Here is an 18,652-nt window from a genome sequence, read left to right as displayed (position 1 = left end):
AACACCTGGAAGTGTGGGTCTGCAAGATGAGGGAGGGAGAGGTCATGACTCTGAGCTGTGAATCAACTAAACACATTGAATGTCTACTGAACTGTGAGTGTGGTGTTTTGTGTGGTTTTATAGTGGTTTCACCCCGCTTGAAACGGTATGAAACTGCATTTGAATGTGGTGGCCTTGCACCCTGCATGAAATGGTATGAAACTGCATTTGAATTTGGTGGCCATGCACCTTGCTTGAAGTGGTATGAAACTGCACTTGCATTTGGTAACCTTGCACCCTGCTTGAAGTGGCATGAAACTGCACTTGCATTTGGTGGCCTTGCATCCTGCTTGAAATGGCATGAAACTGCACTTGAATTTGGTGGCCTTGCACCATGCTTGAAGTGGTATGAAACTGCACTTGAATTTGGTGGCCTTGCACCCTGCTTGAAATGGCATGAAACTGCACTTGAATTTGGTGGCCTTGCACCTTGCTTGAAGTGGTATGAAACTGCACTTGAATTTGGTGGCCTTGTACCTTGCTTGAAATGGCATGAAACTGCACTTGAATTGGGTGGCCTTGCACCATGCTTGAAGTGGTATGAAACTGCACTTGAATTTGGTGGCCTTGTACCTTGCTTGAAATGGCATGAAACTGCACTTGAATTTGGTGGCCTTGCACCCTGCTTGAAGTGGCATGAAACTGCACGTGAATTTGGTGGCCTTGCACCCTGCTTGAAATGGCATGAAACTGCACATAACCATATAACAATTACAGCATGGAAACAGGCCATCTCGGCCCTTCTAGTCTGTGCCGAACACTTATTCTCCCCTAGTCCCATCTACCTGCACTCAGACCATGACCCTCCATTCCTTTCCCGTCCATACACCTATCCATTTTATTTTTAAATGATAAAATCGAACCTGCACACAGCTACCACTCTCTGAGTAAAGAAGTTCCCCCTCATGTTACCTCTAAAATTCTGACCCTTAATTCTCAAATCATGTCCTCTAGTTTGAATCTACCCTACTCTCAATGGAAAAAGCTTATCCACGTCAACTCTGTCCATCCCTCTCATCATTTTAAAGACCTCTATCAAGTCCCCCCTTAACCTTCTGCGCTCCAAAGAATAAAGACCTAACTTGTTCAACCTTTCTCTGTAACTTAGTTGCTGAAACCCAGGCAACATTCTAGTAAATCTCCTCTGTACTCTCTCTATGTTGTTGACATCTTTCCTATAATTTGGCGACCAAAATTGGACACCATTCTCCGGAATTGGCCTCACCAATGCCTTGTACAATTTTAACATTACATCCCAACTTCTATACTCAATGCTCTGATTTATAAAGGCCAGCACACCAAAATCTTTCTTTACCACCCTATCTACATGAGATTCCACCTTCAGGGAACTATACACAGTTATTCTTAGATCCCTCTGTTCAACTGCATTCCTCAATTCGCTACCATTTACCATGTACGTCCTATTTTGATTTGTCCTGCCAAGATGTAGCACCTCACACTTATCAGCATTAAACTCCATCTGCCATCTTTCAGCCCATTCTTCCAAATGGCCTAAATCACTCTGTAGACTTTGAAAATCTACTTCATTATCCACAACACCACCTATCTTAGTATCATCTGCATACTTACTAATCCAATTTACCACACCATCATCCAGATCATTGATGTATATGACAAACAACAGTGGACCCAACACAGATCCCTGAGGCACCCCACCCCAGATCCCTGAGTCACCGGCCTCCAACCTGACAAACAGCCATCCACCATTACTCTCTGGCATCTCCCATTCAGCCACTGTTGAATCCATCTTGCTACTCCACCATTAATACCCAACAATTTAACCTTCTTAACAAACCTTCCATGTGGAACCTTGTCAAAGGCCTTACTGAAGTCCATATAGACAACATCCACCACTTTACCGTCATCAATTTCCCTAGTAACCTCTTCAAAAAATTCAAGAAGATTAGTCACACATGACCTTCCAGGCACAAATCCATGTTGACTGTTCCTAGTCAGGCCCTGTTTATCCAGATGCTTAAATATATTATCTCTAAGTATCCTTTCCATTAATTTGCCCACCACTGACGTCAAACTAACAGGTCTATAATTGCTAGGTTTACTCTTAGAACCCTTTTTAAACAATGGCACGACATGCGCAGTACGCCAATCCTCCGGCACCATTCCCATGTCTAATGACATTTGAAATATTTCTGTCATAGCCCCTGCTATTTCTACACTAAATTCTCTCAATGTCCTAGGGAATATCCAGTCAGGATCTGGAGACTTATCTGACCTTCTCCATAATTATATTGAAATTAATGGTATTGTGATCACTGGACCCAAAGTGCTCCCCAACACATACCTCTGCCACCTGACTTGTCTCATTTCCTAACAGGAGGTCCAGCACTGCCCCTTCTCTAGTATTTGGACTTGAATTTGGTGGCCTTGCACCCTGTTTGAAGTGGTAGCAATCTGCACTTGAGTTTGGTAGCCACTCACCCTGCTTGAAGTGGGAAACTGCACTTGAGTTTGGTGGACTTGGGCCCAGCTTGAAGTGGGAAACTGCACTTGAGTTTGGTGGACTTGGACCCTGCTTGAAGTCGTATAGACGTGCACCCTGCATGAAGTGGTGTGAAACTGCACTTGAATTTGGTGAATTTGATAGAAGACACAATAAACACACTTAAGATCGGAAAAACACCAGGACCAGACGGATTCAGTAATGAATTCTATAAAGCCTTTTACGACATAGTTACTCCACGCTTACAGAAAATGTATACATATGCTTTTAAAGAGCAAAGCTTACCTGAAACATTAGCAGAATCAACGATCACATTAATACTTAAAAAATATAAAAATATAGAAGAACCAGGATCATACAGAGCTATTGCTTTGTTAAATACGGATCAAAAAATAATAGCGAAAACACTAGCCAGAAGACTAAGCAGGTATGTTAGTAGACTAATAAATGAGGATCAAACAGGATTTATACCTAAGAGACACTCATTCAATAATTTGAGGCGCTTGCTTAACATAATGCACTCACATAAATCTCATGATCAAGAGTTATCTATCATCTCACTGGACGCAGAAAAAGCGTTTGATCAAGTAGGATGGGATTATATGATTAAAGTATTGCAAAAATTCCAAATGGGAGAGAACTTCATCGCATGGATAAAATTATTATATAACAAACCCACGGCTAGAATACTAACTAATAATATACTATCCACAAAATTGGAATTATTAAGGGGCAATAGACAAGGATGTTCACTATCACCGCTGTTATTTGCTTTGGTAATTGAACCCCTTGCTGAAAAAATAAGAACACACCCGGATATTTATGGTTATAATACAAAATATTCAAATAACAAAATATCCTTATACGCCGATGATGTACTACTGTACATCACAAAACCACAAATTAGTATACCAAACATATTAAATTTAATTGAGGACTTTGGATACTTCTCAGGATATAGAATAAATTGGAACAAAAGTGAAATTATGTCGATAAAACCAAAAGACTCAACACACCTCCGGAAATTCCCCTTTAAAATAGCCACAGAAAAATTCAAATATTTGGGAATTGAAATTACTAGAAACTACCATGATATGTTTAAAGCCAATTATAATCCCTTACTTAAGAAACTAAATAATTTGATTAAATTCTGGAAAACACTTCCGATGTCCCTAATAGGCAGAATAAACGCTATAAAAATGATCTTTTTACCACAAATCCTATACCTATTTCAATCAATACCTATATATCTCCCAAAAAGGTTTTTCAAAAAATTGGACTTAGACATTACAAATTTTATATGGGATTATAAATCCCATAGAATACAAAGAGCACACCTTAATAAACAAAAAGAGTTGGGTGGTCTAGCGCTCCCTAATTTTATGTATTATAATTGGGCAGTAAATATTAAAAATATGATTCACCTGCTGGACAATTCTGCCCAGCAGGTGGACTGGATTGTAATGGAAAGAGAGGACTGCTCTCCGTGTAATATAGGAGCGACTCTCCTCTCACCAATACATCTGAATAACAAAAATTATAATAAAAATCCAATTATACATAGCACAATTAGAACATGGAAACAAATAAAACAGAATCTAAAATTAAGAAACCTATCTCTTTTAATACCAATAGTTAATAATCCATCGTTTTAAACCATCAATTATAGACAAATCATTTATACAATGGGAAAGAATGGGAATCAAAACGCTCGAAGATCTGTATGAATTGGGAAAATTATATCATTTCAACAACTACAACTGAAATATAATTTGAAAATAATCAATATTTTTAAATATCTTCAAATTCGCAATTATCTGAAAAAATATACAAAAGACTATCATAATATGCCTACCGACTTACTGGATGAAGCAATGAAGACAAGGCGGAATCAGCTAATCTAATATCGTACCTATATAACATCATCTTAAACATAGAAATACCCACAACTGATGGAATTAGAAGAGACTGGGAACAAGAATTAGCTATAAAATTTCAAAAGAGAGCTGGGATAATCACTTACTACAGGTGCATAAATGTTCGATCAACGTACGACATACTCTCATCCAATCCAAAACATTACATAGACTATATTATTCAAAAACTAAAATAAATAAACTCTTCCCTAATGTCTCACCCATCTGTGATAAATGTCTGTGTCAAGAAGCTACCATAGCGCATTCTTTTGTTTTTTGTACAAAAATCCAAAAATTCTGGTATGAAATATTTGATATCTTTACAAAATTAATAAAATAAAACTGTACCAAACCAGAATGGATCATTTTTGGAATATCGGAAGGTAACCCTGAACTAAACGTGTTTCAGAAGAATTTACTCAATTACGGGCTAATAATGGGAAAAAGCTCATACTTAAATTCTGGAAAAATGCGCCCACACCAAAATAAAAATGTGGATATCAAATATGTTGGAAACACTACATCTGGAAGAGATGAGATTCCTCTTAGCAGGCAAAGCAGACCAATTCCAAAAGACGTGGTCTACGTTTTGGAACTATTACAAGCATGAGGTGCAATAGTAATTTAACAAAAAATAAATAAATAAATAAATAAATGGTACCAGGGTCTGTAAAACAACAAAAACAGACTTGGTTGGTAGTTCCCTTTCTGCGGAGTTTAATGTATACTAGAGCGATTGTTTCTCCTTTCTTTTTCCTTCTTTTCTAGGGTCTACTTTCTTTCTTTACTTCCTTCTCTAACTTCTTTTCTAAGGGGCTTTCTTTTCTCAACACTCTCTTGCACCTTCACGACTCTTGCGCACTTTCCTCACTTGCTTTACTTCTATCTTTTTCTTAAAGCTCAAAAAAGGAAGCGGTACAAAAAAATGTATTAAGACATATGTGTTGTGTAGTATTGTAACTTACCGTACTTCTAATAAAATAAAAAAAAAAAAAAAAAAAAGGAATATCAGAACAAAGTCTAACACTCACACCAAGCCAAAGACACTTTCTCGACTACAGTATAATAACTGGGAAAAAAATTATATTAAAATTTGGAAAGGCCCTATAACCCCCACAATTAAAATGTGGATTATGAAATGTCGGAGAATCAGACTTGTCTTAATGGACAAACAAGAACTTTTTGTTAGAATATGGTCTCCATTCATTGACTATTTGAAGGGGTAGATCGGTTCAGCACGGGAACCTAACTGAAGCTTGAACTCAGGATTAGATGAAAAGTTATACTTTATAATTTACGAACCTATCTCAATGATGTATTATTAGTAACTCATCTCCATTCTTTTTTATCTTGACATTTGTGGGTTTTTTTCTCTTTCTTTCTTATGCCCCTGTCCCACTTAGGAAACCTGAACGGAAACCTCTGGAGACTTTGCGCCCCACCCAAGGTTTCCGTGCGGTTCCCTGAGGTTGCAGATGGTTGCCGGAGGTTGCAGGTAGTGGAAGCAGATGGGAGACTGACAAAACCTCCGGGAACCTCCGGGAACCGCACGGAAACCTTGGGTGGGGCGCAAAACTCTCCAGAGGTTTCCGTTCAGGTTTCCTAAGTGGACAGGGGCATAACTCTCTATCTATAAAAAAACTAGAAGCAGATCAATCCACAATTGATAATATAATAATATACGACTGAGATACATGAAATGTTTTTTATCATAATATGTGTTTGCTTCTAATAAAAATATATTAAACAATAAATAAATACAAAATAAAATATAATTTAATGGGCATAGCATTGCACTGTATATATATAACAGAAGCGGGATTATAAGAAATTGCATCACCCTTATGTAAAATGGTTCCAAGCACCAATATCAATGTTGACAATAAATAATTTCATGAGAATTTATACCCCAGGTGACATATTTGACTCATAAAGCAGCATATTAATTAAAAATATTTATTTATTTTTAATTACTTTCCCTGTTAATGCAAGTTTTAGAAATGTCTGAATAGAACTTTGCATGTTAGCTTCCAGGCTAAATGTTACGTGTTATTGGAATTAATATTAAGAAAAGAGCCTAGCATAGGATTTTGATTAATATCGTATCTCTGCTAACTGATAGTATTACATTTAAAATTGACAAGTCGTACACTTTTCATAGATCACCACTGATGAATGGTCTTAAAGGTTTTTTAAACAATAACAAATAATTGAAGTGCTCACACAAAAGTATTCAGTACTAATTATACCGTAAACAAGAAAAAACTTCCACACACTAGATTAACAGTGGTAATCCCTATTGGCACGATGGTCTTTTTGTTTTAAAATAGGTCAATTGTATAACACACATTCTCCTTGAATAAAATAAACATCATTTGGTTCATGAATAAATGTATTCAAAAATGTTCCAAAGATTCTGCTGCAAGTTCATCAATTCTTCTAACAATGGTTATTTACATGTGCAATATAAAACTGTTCCTCCACTTCACTTGGTCAGTGATACTGGTTTTATGTTTACATGTCTCTCCTGATTTGCATTGAAAGTCAAAATTATTCCCGATGTGCAGAAATATGGTCCAGTGTTTCTTTAAAAATAAATGTACAATAAGTTTAATTTAGTTTAGTTTAGTTCAGAGATACAGCATGGAAACAGGCCCTTGGCCCACACTTGTTCTATATCCTACACACTAGGGGCAATTTACAGAAGCCAATTAACCTACAAACCTTCATAATTTTGGGATGTGGGAGAAAACCAGAGCACCAGGATAAAACCCAAGCAGTCACAGGGGGAAGGTACAAACTCCGTACAGACATCGCCCGTAGTCAGGGGCGACCCCGGTTCTCTGGGGCTGTAAGGCAGCAACTCTGCTGCTGTTGCACTCCATACATTCTTACCTATTTCTGGCTTAATCATTATTTGTAAATAGAGTCATTGCAGCCCATTAACACAACAGATCATTGTACAATGACAAATTAAATACAATGCAATGCGTTTTCTATGATTCCCTCTTGGAAATTTAAAACTTTGTTAGAACACTTCAAAGTTAAATCCACAATTATAATCCAGTTATTTAGTTTGTAGCTAAATTTCCGGTCCATTAATGTTATGGTAATTAAAATTCAACAGTCGCTCATATCCTGAACTTTCACCATCTCAAGGCAGTTCATACATCGTATGAGTGGTGAGTCTGTGGAATTCTCTGCCTCAGAGGGCGGTGGAGGCAGGTTCTTGGATGCTTTCAAGAGAGAGCTAGATTGGGCTTAAAAATAGCAGAGTCAATTCCTTCTCAAACATAAAACTAGAGGTTGTACATAGAATGGATTACGGTGTGACATAGTTGGCACCTAAAATTAGGTTCCACTGTACTGTTTTGTACTGTATTAACTTCTAATAAAATAAACAACAAAAAATAAATAAATAGCGGAGTCATGTGAAGGCAGGAACGGGGTACTGATTGGGGATGATCAGCCATGATTACATTGAATGGCAATGCTGGCTCGAAGGGCCGAATGGTCTACTCCTGCACCTATTGTCTATTGTCTATTGTCTATTGTCTAGTGTATCCTGTTGTCTGTGCGGAGTTTGTATGTTCTCCTCCTGACCTGCGTGGGTTTTCTCTGGGAGCTCCAGTTTCCTCCCATACTCCAAAGACGTACAGGTTTGCAGGCTAATTGGCTTGCTAAAAATTGTAAATTGTCCCTAGTGTGTGTAGGATAGTGATAATGATAGTGTTCGTGTGCGGGTATCGCTAGACAGCGCGGACTCAGTGGGCTGAAGGGCCTGTTTCCACGCTGTATCTGTAAACTAAACTAGACTTTACAACATGGAAGTAATTTATTGATCACATTTACTGATACCAGCAAATGTTCAATAAGTAGGAGCCATGCATGTGAGTGTATTTTCTTTAGCCAACACCCACCCTTAATCCTCACCCTCGTTAACTCAGTGGAATGTGCGAATATGGAACGAGCTGCCAAAAAAGGTAATTCAGGCAAATACTATAACAGCATTTAAAAGGCATTTGGACAGAAATATTAGGAAAGGTTAAAAGGGACATGAGGCCAAATGTGGGCAGGTGGGACTAGTTTAGATGGGGGCATTTTGGTCAGCATGGGCAATTGGGCCGAGGGGCCACTTCCATGCTGTGTGGCTCTATAACACATTTTATATCCTTGAAGGAATGCAAGGGCTTTGAAGGAATGCAAAACAAAATAAAAAATGACAAATAACACTTGAACTCAAGCTGGCACAGTCACATACTCTCCTCGCAGAGGAGGATAGTTTGGCAGGTCCATGCGCCTTGTGGCGTTAAATGATTTAAATGTTTATAAGTCTGAGTGCCAGATGCAAATCAGTTCCATCTTATGCAGCAGCAAATTTCAGGCTTTAGTATAAAACACAATAACGACTAAACAGCTCTTCCATTCCAACAGTCGTGGTGTGAGACATTAAATACTGACACTGGTTCACTTGTTTTGGAAATATGATATCTGTGTAATGGAAGAGTGGAATATTATTGAACATTCAAGGTGCAGATTGGCAATACATAAACTCTAATGCAAAGAAATGGAACAATATCTAAGAAATTGTTAAATATGCTCTTAATGTCATAGAAATAGAATCCAGGTACAAAACTTGATATTTCAGAGAGAGTGCATTAGTATTGTAGGAAGATATTTCTCAGGGATATTTGGAATCATTCTGGTAGTGTTATATTTGGTGGGAAATATATAACAGCTATAAAATGAGGCAAACCTGCTTTGATAATTACCATGTTACTAGTCTATAATAACTAGTCTATTATAACTGTCTGTTTTAACTGTCTGTTGAATTAAAATATTACTGTGACTCAAAACAGGAGATTCAGGTCTGTGGGGAGTATCACGTTATGTGATTTTATTTCTACTTTTGAAATTTCCCCCAAGCCACCACCCAAGCAACAAATTGATTGTTTGATAAATTGATAGATTGAAAGATATAGCATAGAAACAAGGCCTTTGGCCCACTGATTCCACACCATTCATATTAGTTCATAAGTTCATGTATTAGGAGCAGAATTAGGCCATCAAGTCTACGCCGCCGTTCAATCATGGCTGATCTATCTCTCCCACCTAACTCCATTCTCCTGCCTTCTCCCCATAACCCCTGACACCCATACTGATTAAGAATCTATCTATCTCTGCCTTAAAAAATATCCATTGACAGCCTCCAAGGCATTCTGCGGCAAAGAATTCTATAGTTCTGAAGAAGAGTCCCGAACCGAAATGTCACCCATCCATGTTCTCCAGAGATGCTGCCTGACCCATTGAGTTACTCCAGCACTTTGTATCCTTTTGTGTCCCAATTTATAGTATTACTCTGTTCAATACAAGGATGGACTTACAGCATTGCACCATGTACAACAATCTCCTCAGACTGACTCAAGACCTGCTGTTTTGCCAACAATGTTTAGGCTTGTCATTCAGTCTGTGCTCGAGAACTAAAGCTCCAATTCTCTTCCCGTTGTGGTAGTGAGAGATGTTAGAGGTTCAGTATTATTTATAAGAAATAGTATTTCTTCACTTATCATCAATAAACATATTAACTATTCATTTGCTTAAGAAGGAACTGCAGATTCTCAGTGAACGCCCACAGACGGTGAGACTTGGACCCTACACCTCGACATCCCTGACCCTCAGCACAGGAGCACCGCAGGGCTGTGTGCTCAGTCCGCTCCTCTACGCCCTATACACACATGACTGCTTGCCCCATCACCCCGCAAATAGGATCATAAAATTTGCGGACGATACAACCGTGGTGGGGCTCATCTCAAATGGGAACGAGGTCGCCTATAGAGAGGAGGTGCACAGACGTTCTGAGTGGTGTACTCACAACAATCTCTCTCTGAACACTAAAAAGACAAAGGTTCACATCTAAAAGCACATCAGCGTACTCACACATGTGAAAAGCCTTACAGCCCACTGATTTCAGGCGACATAGAGCGGAGCTCAGGCCACTGGAGATAGGGGGGCGAGGAGGTGGAGAGGGTGCCTAGTTTTAAATTTCTGGGGATCAACATCAGTGAGGATCTTAAATGGTCTGTGAACTCTGCTGTAGTTGTAAAAAAAGGCGCAACAGAGACTTTACTTCCTCAGAACACTGAGGAAGGCCCATCTGTCTGCTAAACTACTGGAGTCTTTCTACCGCTGTTCGGTAGAAAGCATACTGACTTACTGCATAACTGCCTGGTTTGGGAACTGTTCAGCAGCTGACAGAGCAGCTCTCCAGAGGGTGATAAAAACTGCCCAGGGTATCATTGGACTCCCCCTGCCCCCTCTGGAGGACATTTACCACTCCAGATGCCGCAGCAGGACCTGTAATATCGTGAAAGACATTACACATCCTTGTCACCACCTTTTCACACTGCTGCCCTCAGGAAAAAGGTACAGGTCGCTAAAGTCACGCACTGCCAGACTCAAGAACAGCTTTTACCCATCAGCAGTCTTGGAACTGAACTCTGTCTCGGGAGCGGGTTATGGGGAAGGAGGGGGGGTGGGAGACAGTGTTAATTTATGTAAATGTGAATCCATGGGTGGGTTTGGGGAGGGAGGGAGTGTAAAAAGTATGAGTATGTGAATGTTTGAAGTTCTTTTAAATGGAGAGACACAGTAATCTCGTTGTATGTGACACATGCAATGACAATAAAGCATTCTGATTCTGATTCAGATGCTGGACAATCGAAGGTAGACAAAAATGCTGGAGAAACTCAGCGGTTGAGGCGGCATCTATGGAGCAAAGGAAATAGGCAACGTTTCGGGTCGAGACCCTTCTTCAGTCTGAAGAAGTGTTTTGACCCGAAACGTTGCCTATTTCCTTCGCTCCATAGATGCTGCCTCACCCGCTGAGTTTCTCCAGCATTTTTATCGACCAACTATTCATTCGCTTGCTGTTTGTGGCCCCTTCCAACAATAATAATAATAATAATGCATTTTAGTTATGGGCGCCTTTCAGGACACCTTACGGCTAAAACAAGCAAATTACAAACATATAAATAAAATGAAACAAAATCAACAATACACAATTCGGAGAGAGAGCAGCGGCAGCCATCTTTTAGACACAACATTAAAGAAGAATACATATTCAGTCATTTATTTGCCGACTTACTATCAATGATGAAACATAAAAAGAACTTTGTACACCACCCTGAGATTTCCCAAGTCACCATACAGATGCATGTAAAATTCCATATTTTTAGCATCAATTCACAGCACCAAGCAGTCAATAAAACTGCTGCTCAATAATCATCACCAAGTGAATTGTGACATAATGCCTGAGTATTAACTTCTGACTTCTGAAATAAAATAACAGAATCAAACAGTAACCAATGCAACTTCTCTGCAAGATGGCACAGTGAATTTTCTTGATGTATTATGCAAAGTGGATGAGGCAGGCACCAAAAATGCAGGCAAAGGTATGGTGTGATCAAAGGAGTGTGCTAGAAAGAGTCATGGAGAGAGTCATAGTGTCATACAATGTGGAAACAGGCCCTTCGGCCCAACTTGCCCACACCGACCAACATGTCCCATCTACACTGCTCCCACCTGTCTGCAATTGGCTTATATTCTTCTAAACCTGTTCCATACATATACCTGTCCAAATGTTTTTTAGATGTTTTGTTAGTACCTGCCTCAACTACCACCTGACCCCCCCTGCAACTCGTTCCATGCACCTCCCAACCTTTACGTAAAAAAGCTGCCCCTCAGGTTCCTATCAAATCTTTCCCTCACCTTAAACTTATGTCCTCTGGTTCTTGATTCCCCTACTCTGTGTAAAATACATTTACCCTAGATATTGATAATCCTGGATGCGCCTGATTATGAAGTGTCACAGAGGGTGATGGACCTTGATATAAATAACTTCAAGCAAGTTCCAACCCTGATATTTAGCCAAGGATTCTTGTTGAAACTCACTGCATTTGCTGTCCCTGCCTCCTCATGATGTAGGAAAACTGCATGCATTAATCATCTTCCAAAACTATGTATGTTATATCAATAGATATGATTATAGGATAAATAATTGATAAGGTATTTTAGAGTAGTCAGGAACTGCCTGGTTGTTGCAGGATCGCATTTCCATCAATGTAGTTGGAAATGAGTGCATCAGAGTCTCTACAACATTACTAATCTCACAACTCCTGAGACTCCGGCTCGATCATGACCTCGGAAGCTGTCTGTGTGGAGTTTCCAAGTTCTCCCTGTGACAAGTCCACCGGGTGCCCAGTTTCTTCCCACATCCCAAAGACGTGCAGGCTGGTAGGCTAATTGGCCCTCTGTAAAATCTCCCTAGTGTGTAGGGAGTGGGTGGGAATGTGGGATAAAGTAGTACTAGTGTGAACGGGTGTTCGATGGCTAGCATGGACCTGCTGGGCCAAAGGGCCTGTGTAGGTGCTGTATCCTTAAATCATTCAATGATAGTTGGGATAGAAGTAGAAAATGGAAGCAATTTAGACATAGCACTTAATAAAGGGAATTTTTCTCAGTCTTTTTACAATCTTTAGGAAACCTGATGTTGGATACTATCGATAGACATTTTGATTTCAATGTTTCATTATGCTCCAGTATAGCTCTCAGCCATGAGATTGCAGCCAAACTCACTGGCAGGTGGCTGGATAGACCTCCGAAAATATTTTTTTTGCATAATCTGAATTTTGGCTCAACGCTAAGGGAAATGAACTTTGCTATCAAAAACAATTACCCTGCTTATGGTAATTTCTAATTATGTAGCGGAAGAAAGTTGGCCGCCACCCAAGTTTCAACATGAAATGGCGGACCTTGTGAACTTAAGGCACCGCAGAAGTAGTTTAGTTTAATTTAGTTAAGAGATACAGACCCTTCGGCCCGTCGAGTCCGCACCGACCAATGATCCCCGCACATTCACACTATCCTAAACACACTAGAGACAATTTACACTTACACTATACCAAGCCAATTAACCTACAAACCCGTACATCTTTGGAGTGTGGGAGGGAACCGAACGTCAGGAGACAACCCACACGGTCACAGGGAGAACAGACAAACACTGCACAGACAGCACCCATAGTTGGGATTGAACCTGGGTCTCCGGCACCATACGCGCTGTAATGCCCCGTCCCACTTAGGAAACCTGAACGGAAACCTCTGGAGTCTTTGCGCCCCACCCAACGTTTCCATGCGGTTCCCAGAGGTTTTTGGCAGTCTCCCTACCTGCTTCCACCACCTGCAACCTCCGGCAACCACCTGCAACCTCCGGGAACCGCACGGAAACCTTGGGTGGGGCGCAAAGTCTCCAGAGGTTTCCGTTCAGGTTTCCTAAGTGGGACAGAGGCATAAAGGCATCAACTCTACCGCTGCGCCACTGTGCTCGCTAAGTACTCGAAAGACGTGCATCTAATTTGGGCCGACGCACATTAATCAGGCAACTCGCACCACTTTACGTTTTTGGCATTGTGATGCCATTGCTGTGAAATGGCACCAAGTGAGAAGAATAAAACTACTGTCAGTATCATTGGCACCAGAACAGTCAAATCAATGGCTGCAGCAACAATGATTTATCATCCACTCTTCAACAGATGTACAGATCCATGCCAATGGCAGCTGAGACAATTATCACGGAAAATTACAATGACATGTAGCGAAAAAAACATGATTACATACACTTGCCCTTAACCAAGGCTGCGCATACTATTCTAAAGAACCTGTAGTTGCTATCTTCTTTCTAATCACTCAGCATGCAGTGCTGCTCAATCCATAACCTTTATTATGACTAGCAAATGCCTACACGCTTTGATAAAGAGCCAGGGACTATTGCAGAATCTCTGATGAAGCCATGCACTAATCAATTAGGTTTGAAATTAATATTCTAACATCTCACGGCTGCTAAAACACAATTAGGACTGTGAAGAAAATCCCTTATTAAATCACATAGCAACAAGCATTGTCTCATTTCAAATGGAAGATCACGCAACCCTTTTTCTTCGGCAATCTCGTTTAACAAACAACCACCATGACAGCAGTGTTCATTAAGAATATCCTTATTCTCAGAAGATCACAACCAGGTTCAAAATGGTCTCAGACCTCTGTGACTCATCCTTTTTCTGCAGCAGCCACATTAACTACTCAGCATTATCAATAGAGTCAAAGACTCAGAGAGTCGTACAGGTCCGCGCCGACCAGCGATCCCCGCACACTAACACTATCCTACACACACTAGGGAGCATTTACAATTTTACCAAGCCAATTAACCTACAAACCTGTATGTCTTTGGAGTGTGAGGGGAAACCGGAGATCCCGGAGCAAACCAACGCATGTCACAGAGGGAACCCGCAAACCCCGTAAAGACAGCACGGTCAGGATCGAAGCCCTCTGGCGCTGTAATGCAGCAACTCTACCACTGCGCCATTGTGCCATCCCTCTAAACCATTCCTATTCATGTACCTGTCCAAATGTCTTATAAATTACGTTACAGAAGCTACCTCAACCAGCTCCTCTGATAGTTTGTTCCTTATACCCACTACTATCAAATCTTTCCCATCTCACCCTAAACTATGGCCCCTTGGTTCTACCCCCTCATAATGTTATAGTCCTCTATAAGATCATTCCTCAGCCTCCTGCGCTCTAAGGAATAAAGTCCTTGTCCACCCAATTTATTGTTGTAGCTCAGGCCCAAGAGTCCTGACTGGATTTTCAGGTAACCTCCTGAACTCAAATCTTCTGATCAATGATTGAATTTTATTAATAGAAGCCAATGTACACAGTCCTCTCAGTGCATTGTTAATCTTTCAATTCAACCTGACTGCTAATTTCCATTTATTTTAGAAAATTTGTTTAAAGAGCACTTTTCTTCCATTCAATCAAATGCAGTGCGATACACTAATAAGCAAAGGTTTTAACTGGAAATTGGATGAGCAGGGGCTGGAATGTGTTTAGATCATTGTGTTAATCTCCACTGAACCCAGCAATATAAAGGAAAAGTTATTTAATCTACAGGACTTCAGCCTGCAAGCTAGCAGTCTATTACTCTCACAAAACGTGTCGGCACGGTGGCGTAGCGGTAGAGATGCTGCCTTACAGCGCAAACTTCAGGTGCCGGAGATCCAGGTTCGATCCTGACTTCGGGTGTTGTCTGTACGGAGTTTGTACGCCCTCCCCACGTGTGGGGTTTTCTCCGAGATCTTCGGTTTCCTCCCACACTCCTAAGACGTGCAGGTTTGTAGGTGAATGGCTTGGTATAAATGTTAATTGTCCTTAATATGTGTAGGATAGTGTTAATGTGTGACCAGATCGCTGGTCGGTGCAGACTCGATGGGCCAAAGGGCCTGTTTCCGTGCTGTATCTCTAAACTAAACTAAACAGGTTTAGGCATATTATTGTCACATGTACTGAGGTACAGTGAAAAGCTTTGTTCTGCATGCTACCCAATCATATCAGAAAAACTATACATAAATCCAATCATCTCAAACTCAAGATCAATAGGTAGAGAAAGGGGATGATACAGAGTGCAGAATATTGCTCTCAGCTTTGTAGCACATCAGTTCCACAAACAAAGCCAGTGCCTGCAATTCACTTGAGGTGAATCAAAGAGTACTCTAGCTAAAGGAACCACAGTTAATGGAAGGAGACTAATAATGGAGGGGAAGAAACTGTTCCTGAGTCTGGTGGTGCGCGCTTTCAAATGTTTGTACCTTCTACCCAATGGGAGCAGAGAGATGAATGAATGACAAGTCTTTGATTCTGTTGGTTGCTTTACCAAGACCACGTGAAGTGTAGATGGAGTCAATGTCAATAGGGAACCTAGTCTGTGTGATGGACTGTGTGGGGAACCTAGTCTGTGTGATGGACTGGGCTACATCTACTATTCACTGCAGTTTCTTGCGGTCTTGGGCAGACAACCAAAGAACAAGAGCGGGGGTTTGTGTTCAAAGGGCAACTCGTCGTCAAGGAGGGAAGTTGCAGAGATCAGGTTTTGTGATGATCTCATGGGAGGAAATTGTGAGAGGACGTGAAAGAGAATACTTAAAGTCTACAGAGGCTATGCTTGCTCCCGGCTCAGGAAGGAAAGTCTTTAAAGGAACGTTTGGTTCCTATCTGCCCAAAAGTCCAAATGTTGGCTTTGGCTGACAGCAAGACTACAATGACTAGTTGTGTAGGAAGGAACTGCAAATGTTAGTTTATACCGAAGATAGACACAAAATGCTGGAGTAACTCAGTGGGTCAGGCAGCATCTCTGGAGAGAAGGAATGGGTGAGACCGGCCAGCTCAGTAAGTAGACTATTAATCTCAGGGTCATGGGTTCGAGCCCCACGTTGGGCGAAACTCTCTTTAACAGATGGCACGCTGGAGCAGAGGTTGAGTTGCTGCCTTACAGTGCCAGAGACCTGGGTTCGATCCTGACTACAGGTGCTGTCCGTACGGAGTTTGTACGTTCTCCCTGAGACCGCGTGGGTTTTTCCCGGATGCTCCAGTTTCCTCCCACACTGCAAAGGTTTGTAATTTGGCTTCGGTAAAAATTGTAAATTGCCCCTAGTCTATAGGATAGTACGGGGGTCGCTAATCGGCGCGGACTCGGTGGGCCAAAGGGCCTGTTTCCGCGCAATATCACCTAACTGATCTCCAAACTGAACTAAACATGGTGAAGAAGGGTTTCGGCCCGAAACGTTGCCTATTTCCTTCGCTCCATAGATGCTGCTGCACCCGCTGAGTTTCTCCAGCATTTTTGTGTACCTTAAACATGGTGACATTTTGGGTCGGAATCCACAGCGGTTGGGGGAGGGTGGGGGAAACTGTGAGCGAGAATAGGCCAGAGCACATCAGGGCCGGCATTGTCTACCAGCATTGTTGACTCATTGTTAACCTTAGAACTACATCAAAGCTATGCAGACCAAATTCCACTCAGTCTACCGCTAGTCTGTTGCATCATGGCCTGGTATTGTAATTCCAACATACAGGAATGCAAGATGCTGCAGAGAGTGGTGAACTCAGCCCAGTCCATCATGGGCACAACCCTACCTACCATCAAAATCATCCATGAGAGTTCACACCATCTGGGCCCTGCCCTTGTATACCCGCTACCATCAGGCAGGTGGTACAGATGCCTGAAGTCCCACATCACCAGGTTCAGGAACAACTATATTCCAAAGACCTAGAATCAACCTGCATAACCATTCCCTATCTCCATTCACACCACCTCTTGCACTACCATGGACTTGGTTTATTTTTCTACTTGTGTTTTACTCAAATTACTTCTAGATTAGTTTATGTGTAAGAAAGAACTGCAGACGCTGGTAAAGTCGAAGGTAGACACAAAATGCCGGAGTAACTCAGCGAGTGAGGCAGCATCTATGAAGAACGTGAATGGGTGATGTTCCGGGTCAGGACTCTTCTGCAGACTGAGGTATTTGTTGAGTGACTTGACTGAATATTATATTTACTGATCACAATGGATGAAAAATTCCGTCAACCTCGTCTTTGTATGTCAACTTTATTATTAGAATGTCATGCTGATGTGAAATCTTAAAAAGGGAAAATGACTGTGCAAACCTAATTATAGGTTAATATTATCCGGAAGGTACTTCATTCAAATCTATATATGAATCTACAATGGTAAGGAGCTGTTTCAAAGAGCATTTTCCCACCGTAAGTATAAATCTATTGATGTTGAGCAAGTGGTACATTTCCATTTTAACAGAACTCAGACTTAGTCAGAGGGTGGTGAATCTGTGGAATTCATTGTCACAGACGGCTGTGGAGGCCAAGTCAATGGATATTTTTAAGGCAGAGATTGATAGATTCTTGATTAGTACGGGTGTCAGGGGTTATGGGGAGAAGGCAGGAGAATGGGGTTAGGAGGGAGAGATAGATCAGCCATGATCAAATGCCGGAATGGCAGACGATGAGCCAAATGGCCTAATTCTGCTCCTATCACTTAATCTCCTATCCTATCACTTATGAACTTAACAGCTTCAGTTTTTTTTAAAGTGTGTTTTGATCTCTGAGTTTATTTTTCTTCTGTCAACCATTTTTATAGCACAGGATAACATGTTGTTATCTAATGTAGTTGCCAGCATCGTATATAACCACTACAAAATGCAATTTTAGTGAGAACATTTACAGCTGGAGAAAATATGAAATTATTCCGTGAGGTGATGTATTTACTGATTATATCCCGGCAGGGTACATTAATGTCCAACACTCTATTTCA

The 18,652-nt window shown here is 40.9% G+C and overlaps 1 long non-coding RNA gene across 1 annotated transcript; it reads right to left on the bottom strand.

Moving 5' to 3' along the window:
* Positions 1 to 3,735: 3,735 nt before the first annotated feature.
* On the bottom strand, positions 3,736 to 17,581 carry LOC116983414. Its single transcript, XR_004414683.1, has 3 exons — positions 17,517 to 17,581; positions 13,068 to 13,070; positions 3,736 to 3,747 (listed from the first exon to the last, which is right to left on the bottom strand). It is a non-coding gene; the product is annotated as an uncharacterized LOC116983414 (long non-coding RNA).
* Positions 17,582 to 18,652: the final 1,071 nt, after the last annotated feature.

This window comes from Amblyraja radiata, chromosome 18 (genome assembly GCF_010909765.2).
Source record: "Amblyraja radiata isolate CabotCenter1 chromosome 18, sAmbRad1.1.pri, whole genome shotgun sequence".
In the NCBI taxonomy this organism is placed as follows: domain Eukaryota; kingdom Metazoa; phylum Chordata; class Chondrichthyes; order Rajiformes; family Rajidae; genus Amblyraja; species Amblyraja radiata.
The sequence above is the reverse complement of the archived record's forward strand: the minus strand, read 5'-3'. Positions and strand labels throughout refer to the sequence as shown.